Here is a 6,811-nt window from a genome sequence, read left to right as displayed (position 1 = left end):
TTTATAAAACATTTGGCCACTAGGACAGAGTCATTAACTGAGATATTAAAGAAACTTCCAAGGCTGGTTGTAAAATTTTCCTTCACACAGATGATTTTTACATCTATTACTTTCACCCTGTAGCTTCGCAATCCTTTTTCCATAGGCATTCTCTAAACAATATATGATCAGGCAAAGTGAGGATCAGATCTCTGCCAGCTCCTAGACTCAGAAGCCATTTTCAGTGTTTTTTAAGGACTTATAAAATCTTTATTATGCATTCAATAAAATACCTAAAACTCCTTTTTTTTGTTAATATTATATTCAACCCCATGCGACAAAGCATTTATCCTAATACCACAGATGCATTCTGGGGTGACTGCTTTCAGGTTGGTTTGTACTTGTGTGGTGGAAAAGTCACAATCTAAAACAATTCTGGAAAGAGATCATCTACTTTGCATCTGCTATCATTAACGCCATGTTCCTCTGCATGACCCCAAAATACACTACTTTATCTACCAGTCCACGATCATCCTACAAAACTTTTTAAATATATTAGAAGTGTTGCAATATGTCAAAAAGTGTACTCATCAAAAAAAAAAAAAACCTTTGCCCTACCATCTTGGAAGTATACAAATGCATCTGGCACACATACTCAATGGAACACATTACTGGTAAACTCCACTGATCATTTTTACAAATTAGGGCCGCTGTCCACCACTGCTCAATCTAAAAGACCCAGTCCATATAGATTGGAGTCCTCATTCATATGGTTCCACCTATCTCACCCCTATTCATTTTGGCTGCTCCCTATCTTATCCTTCCCTTACCTTTTTTGCTCTATGTTCAAATTTTTATCATTGATTCAAAATTTGGCAGTCACCTTGATAAATCTTATTGTGTCTAACTAGCTAATGTAAGTCAGTGGCACATTCCCATATCATGTAACATTACTAATATAGTAACTGTTTATTATATCTTGGTTGTATCCAATAAACAATATTAAAAAAAAGAATCTTCCAGCCAAAAGTGAACTTTAATCAGTAGGTTATGGCCTACTTGTTTCGTCACCCATTCTGAGAAGTCCACATTACCTATTTATGTTTGGTAATATTGCAGCTGTAATTATACATTTCCCACCCCAAAAAAATGAAACAAAGAAACAACTTGATGAAACTTGATCTTTTTTCAGGAAAATAGCATGGGTAGCATTGGGAGAGAAGTCCAAGAAGCTCTAGTGAGAGGTAGATGAGATGAAACACATCTTTGTAGACAAATGGAGGTCTACAAATTAACTATCCATCCTTATCTGATCTTGTTAGAAGTCAAGTGATCTGCTTGACAAAGTTATGAGGAAGGTTAGAAAGAGCTGTAAAAACCTGCAGTGTAGAGTATTTGCGGGCATATTGTGAGTGGCAGTGTGCCAAGACTGAAACTGGTCAATTGCTAATTCAATAGCAGTTTAACAGGGGGACTGTGTTAATATGCAATGCCATAATTCACTTATTTTTACACTTACTAGTGTATTTTTTCATATGTTTACCCTTAAAACCCAGGCATGCAGGCTATATGCTACAAAAAGGTACATTGAGGAGGATATCGCAAAGGTCCTGTTTGTCGATTTCAGCTCGGCCTTCAATACAATCATCCCCAGCATCCTCTACCCCAAATTACTTTGCCTACGGGTCCCTGAAGCTACCTGTTCCTGGAGAGTAGACTTGCTTACAGATAGGACACAGCTGGTGAAAGCGGGGGAATTCACATCTCAAGCACAGTCCATTAGTACAGGGGCCCCTCAGGGCTGTGTCCTGTCACCACTGCTCTTTCCCCTGTACAAAAATGAATGCATGTCAGAGGCGCATCAGTAAAGACCATCAAATTCGCCGATGACACCACCATCATCAGCCTCATCAAGGACAGGGATGAATCGGCCTATAGACAGGAAGTAGACCGGTTGGCCCAGTGGTTCAGCAACAACAACCTTGAGCTCAACCCCCTCAAAACTGTTGAGATGATAGTGGACTTCAGGACGAAGTCAGCTAGTGCACCTCCGCTAATGATTGCTGAGAGTGTGGTATCGCTAGTGGACTCCTTCAAGTTCCTAGGGACCACAATCTCCGGGGACCTTAAATGGGGGTCCAATGCTGATGCTACTGTCGGGAAAGAACAGCAGAGGTTGTTTTCCTCAGACAACTAAGGTAGTTCAACATCCCACAGAAGCTTCTGCTCCTCTTCTAGTCAGCGATTGTGGAGTCTGTACTGTGCTCCTCGATACTGGTATGGTATGGCTCTTCCAGCGCAAGGAACAGATGCAGGCTCCAAAAGGTGGTCAGAACCTCAGAGAAGATCCATCAGGGCCGACCTTCCCTTAGTCCAGGACCTGTACCTGACCAGAGCTAAAAAGCGGGCAACGAAGATAGTAAAAGACCAGCTACACCCCGGCTACAGCATGTTTAACTTCCTTCTTTCAGGCAGGCGTTACAGGGCCATCCCCGCCGGATCCACCAGAAGCCTCAAAAGTTTCTTTCCCCAAGCAGTCTGCCTGCTGAACTCTTGAACATTGACTGACTAGACGTACATGTAACTCACTTGTGTCCCCATGGTATACCTATCTATATGACGTTACTTGCCCCCCTGCCCCCACCACCACCACCACCTGCTTATCTGTTACCTACTTGGCTGTTGTATAGCAAACTGAAGACAAATTCCTAGTATACGCAAGTATACTGGCCAATAAAGATCATTCTGATGAATGCAGATTGATGTGGGATATATGACTAAAGACCACCTACAATAAGTTATGCACTTAAACTAGTACATTAACACCACCAAGTAGGGAACTGAGCTACATAAAAGTAATGAAATACTAGCACAAATAATGAAAATATGATACAAAGTTGTACAGGAAATTAGTTGGAATTACAGAATAGGGATTTCAGCAACTCAGTAGCCCTCGGGTTAAAGTATGCATCCTAAAATCTTCATGGAGGATAATGGTATGGCTTTTTTAAAATCATTTCTTAAGTTGCATTCCTTATATTGTCTCCTGCTTACAGTATGTCACTGAAAAAAGTAGGAGAAACGTACTGTAGGTGAAAACAGCTTACTTTGGACAGTAAATGGCAGTAGTACTCTTTAGTTAGCCTGCCATTTTTAAAGTTACATTCTACGGATGTCATTACAAGGATACAGAGTTACAACTGGTGTTTAAATCCCAGATCCCCTTTCTTCACAGGTAATACAATTTCACCTCATATATCTGTATGCTACTACTCAATTCAACCTTCTGCAGCCTCACCTGGTATTTGGACACATTGCTGCTTGACATGGACTATTATTATTATTATTATTATTATTATTATTACAATCTGTCTTCACACATTTCTAAGTATGGCATCTCTGTTATTAATCAAACTTACCTTCTACTTTGATGTGTAATATACTGGACTGCTTTGCATGTCTCTCCTTACTGCTGCATCATGGACTCCCTATTTTACCATTCCTCCCCTGCTCCCATTCTTCCCAATCCCATTTACCCAGTATCTCTGCTGCTTCAATCTACAGTTCTTTTTCTTTTCTCTGTAATTTCGCACTGCATGTTACATTTGTGTGATTTGCTAATCCTGCCCTCTGTAACCTATGTAGTGCACCCTAGATGGCTGGCTTGCCTGGTACTTTCAAATGCAGGATAAACCATCAATTTAACTATTTATGCAGTGGGTATCTTGTTAATCACTGTTAATTTTTTCCTTGTATGTCTTATTTCCACATATTACTTATCACCCAGTAGATGTATTAAAGTTTGGAGAGAGATAAAGTAGAGATAGATAAAGTACTTAACAATCAATCATCTCCTAATGGTCATTTTTCAAACTCAGCCTGTAAAATGACAGACGCTCCACATTATCTCTTTGCAAGGTTTGTAATGAATGCAGTGCAACCAACATGGCTGCCTCATCTGATACTCTATTGTGTAGAATGAACAATGCATGTTTCTTTTGATTTTGCAAGTTTCTCACTTAGTATTTTTACCTCCCCCATTATGTGTCAATTCCAGGGATTGCCTATTCTGCCCAGTGTATACTATGTAGTCCTCCTAAAATGGCTGCCTCCCCTTGACCCTTAGTTGGTAGGATGAATAATCCTTGCAACTGATGAAGAATAATGGTTGCCTCCCCTCAGTATTTTCTGCATATCATGCAATTTTAAAATCTAAACCTCTGTATTATAGAATGTTTGTAGTTTCTGTATTTAAAAAAAAAAATGTTAACCTCTGTGTTTTGTTAATATTCATACTTTCTGTTGAGCACAGTGAGTCCTGTTTGAGAAAAGCACTATATAAATAAAATTATTATTATTATTATTATTATTATTATTATAATACATGGAAATTATTGGTATACACAGAAAGAAACGAAGGGGGGCCAATACTAGCTACTCAAGTTGCTTTTATAATGGAATATTTTTTAATCAAAAATTACTTTTTAACCAAATCATTTTTCCGATATCATATGTGTCAGTGTGATGAAAGACGTAAATTGGGCCCACTTACTGTATGTCTAGAGAAATATTTATCTGTTTAACACTAAACTGAATAAAATAAATGTGCTTCTAACCTCAGCACAACTTCAAGATAAAGTTGCTGCCAAGTTGAAAATTTCAAATGAGCCTGTCCCAGGACTTTTCTGTTTACAACTATAAATTGTTATATTCCCCATGAATTCAAGATTAACAATGACAAATATTTTTTACACCTTGAGTGTGATACTGAAACAAACAAACTTCACAATTTTGTGTGTGTGTGACTGTGTGTGTGTGTGTGTGTGTGTGTGTGTGTGTGTGTGTGTGTGTGTGGGGGGGGGGGGGGGATAAGTGAAGTACGAAACCTACAATACCCTGGCTATATATATGTTTGCACCACTAAATAATTACTATACCGGATGATCCAGCTTCCTCCCACACTACCAAAACATACTGGTAGGTTAATTGGATTCTGACATCAATAAACGCTAGCATGTGTTCTTACGTGTTAGGGAGTTTAGATTGTAAGCGTCAGTGGGGCAAGGACTGATGTGAATGACAAATATTCGCTATATAAATAAACAAGAATAACAATAATCTTTTCTTTAAACAATTTTGAAGATATTACTCATCAATCAAATTCGGCTAAATATTTTTGATGGACAGAATATGCTCATAATAATTCGTCCCATTCATCTATACAGAATTATTTGTGTATAGGAGAAACATCCTAAATGTTAATTGTCTTCTCTCACCTAAAGTATTAGAAGACAGTTTCTAAGTGGAGCTCCTCTCACAAACCTGGAAAAGATCTAAGTTAACTGTTCAAAACAAAAGCAGTTTGCAGATAATCATTGGACACAACATGTAAAAAGAAATAAAAAATTATACTGTCACAGTCATCTATTTTAAACTAAAGAAACTGAAATATTTGATTCCATTAAAAACAGTTGACTTTACCACCTCTCAACGTAGGTCCCATATTCAGTTTTTCATACAAAATTCTTGAATTATCAGGTTAAAATTATCCTCTAGTAGAGATTATGGGTATATTAGCACAGATTACAAATTACTGTATGTTCTTTTGATGTTCTGTTATAATTCTTCCCACACAAATGCATATGAGTTTTAGAGGAGAAATCAATTAGCCCCAATAATTTAATGGGAGTGAAAAAGGGTGGTAGCCTTTGGCTTTAACACCCGGGACTGTTTAATAAGAGCATCTTGTTCTCGCCCAGGCGTTAACACATAGAATACGGGAAAAGTTCCCGGACCTATGTGTTAACAAAGTTGCGGCGCCGAAAAACAGGCTATTTATCAGAGATTTCTTTGTTCAGATCTGAAGAGAAATTCCCATTAAGTGCAGCCTGCGTGTTGCCTTCAGGGACTAATTGAATTGCCTCGGGAACTTGTGCAGAAACACTAGTATGTACATCCCGTATGATATCCTGTGAGCAGGAAAATCAGGGACAGGATATGGGTAAACAAAAGCTCTTTCATCCATGCCTGCATAGAGATGACATGGAGCTGGTTAGATTGTACATGAAAGCCATCTTTAGGCACCAAAACAGCAGGAGTATTCAAACAACAGAGTTTTTCCAAAAGGCAAAAGGTATCCTCAAAATTCAAGTAGGAACAAAGACCGTAACTATATGTTATCTGTCTTGACATAATATTGTTATTTCTACAATAGCTAGAAGCTTCAGAAATCACAGTGCTGTGTGTTGGTTAGGTCTGATATGGGAGTACTTGGGACTTAAATTTCATGTCTCTTTCTTCAAGAAAACAAATTCCATCATCCTCATCTATTGCCCTCTGTAGGAGATGTAACAAACCTTCTAGAAAGAACCAGAGGAGAAGTTACTCATAGAATCCAATCAGCTTCCTGCTCTCATTATATAGAGTGTAATTGTAAAATGATAGGTACAGTAGAAGCTGATCGGTTTCTGTAGGCAACTTCTACAGTACATTATCCATAGTAAAGGTTATGGTTCCAAGGGCATGTACATGCTGAATTACAGAAAAAGTTCTAAAGTGCCTAAAGAGAAGAATGTTGGGGCTACTCCATAGGTGTAGATGGGTACACTGTCTTCTTTGTAGTGCTCATACAGCTGTCAAAATAACAAAGGTGAAATTTGACTATTTAAAGTACACATTGTCAAAGTCGAAAAATATCGTGATTCACAATGCCGTGTACTAACCCCAATGCACATGCCCGCTGCTCGTGCATTCAGTCTGCCGTGCGTGCACATGTCCGCAAATTGCGTAAACTCGCTCCGGCGATTACGCGCGTGATATGCGTATTTACGGT

Source organism: Pseudophryne corroboree, chromosome 1 (genome assembly GCF_028390025.1).
Source record: "Pseudophryne corroboree isolate aPseCor3 chromosome 1, aPseCor3.hap2, whole genome shotgun sequence".
In the NCBI taxonomy this organism is placed as follows: Eukaryota; Metazoa; Chordata; class Amphibia; order Anura; family Myobatrachidae; genus Pseudophryne; species Pseudophryne corroboree.
Note: the sequence above shows the minus strand (reverse complement) of the source record.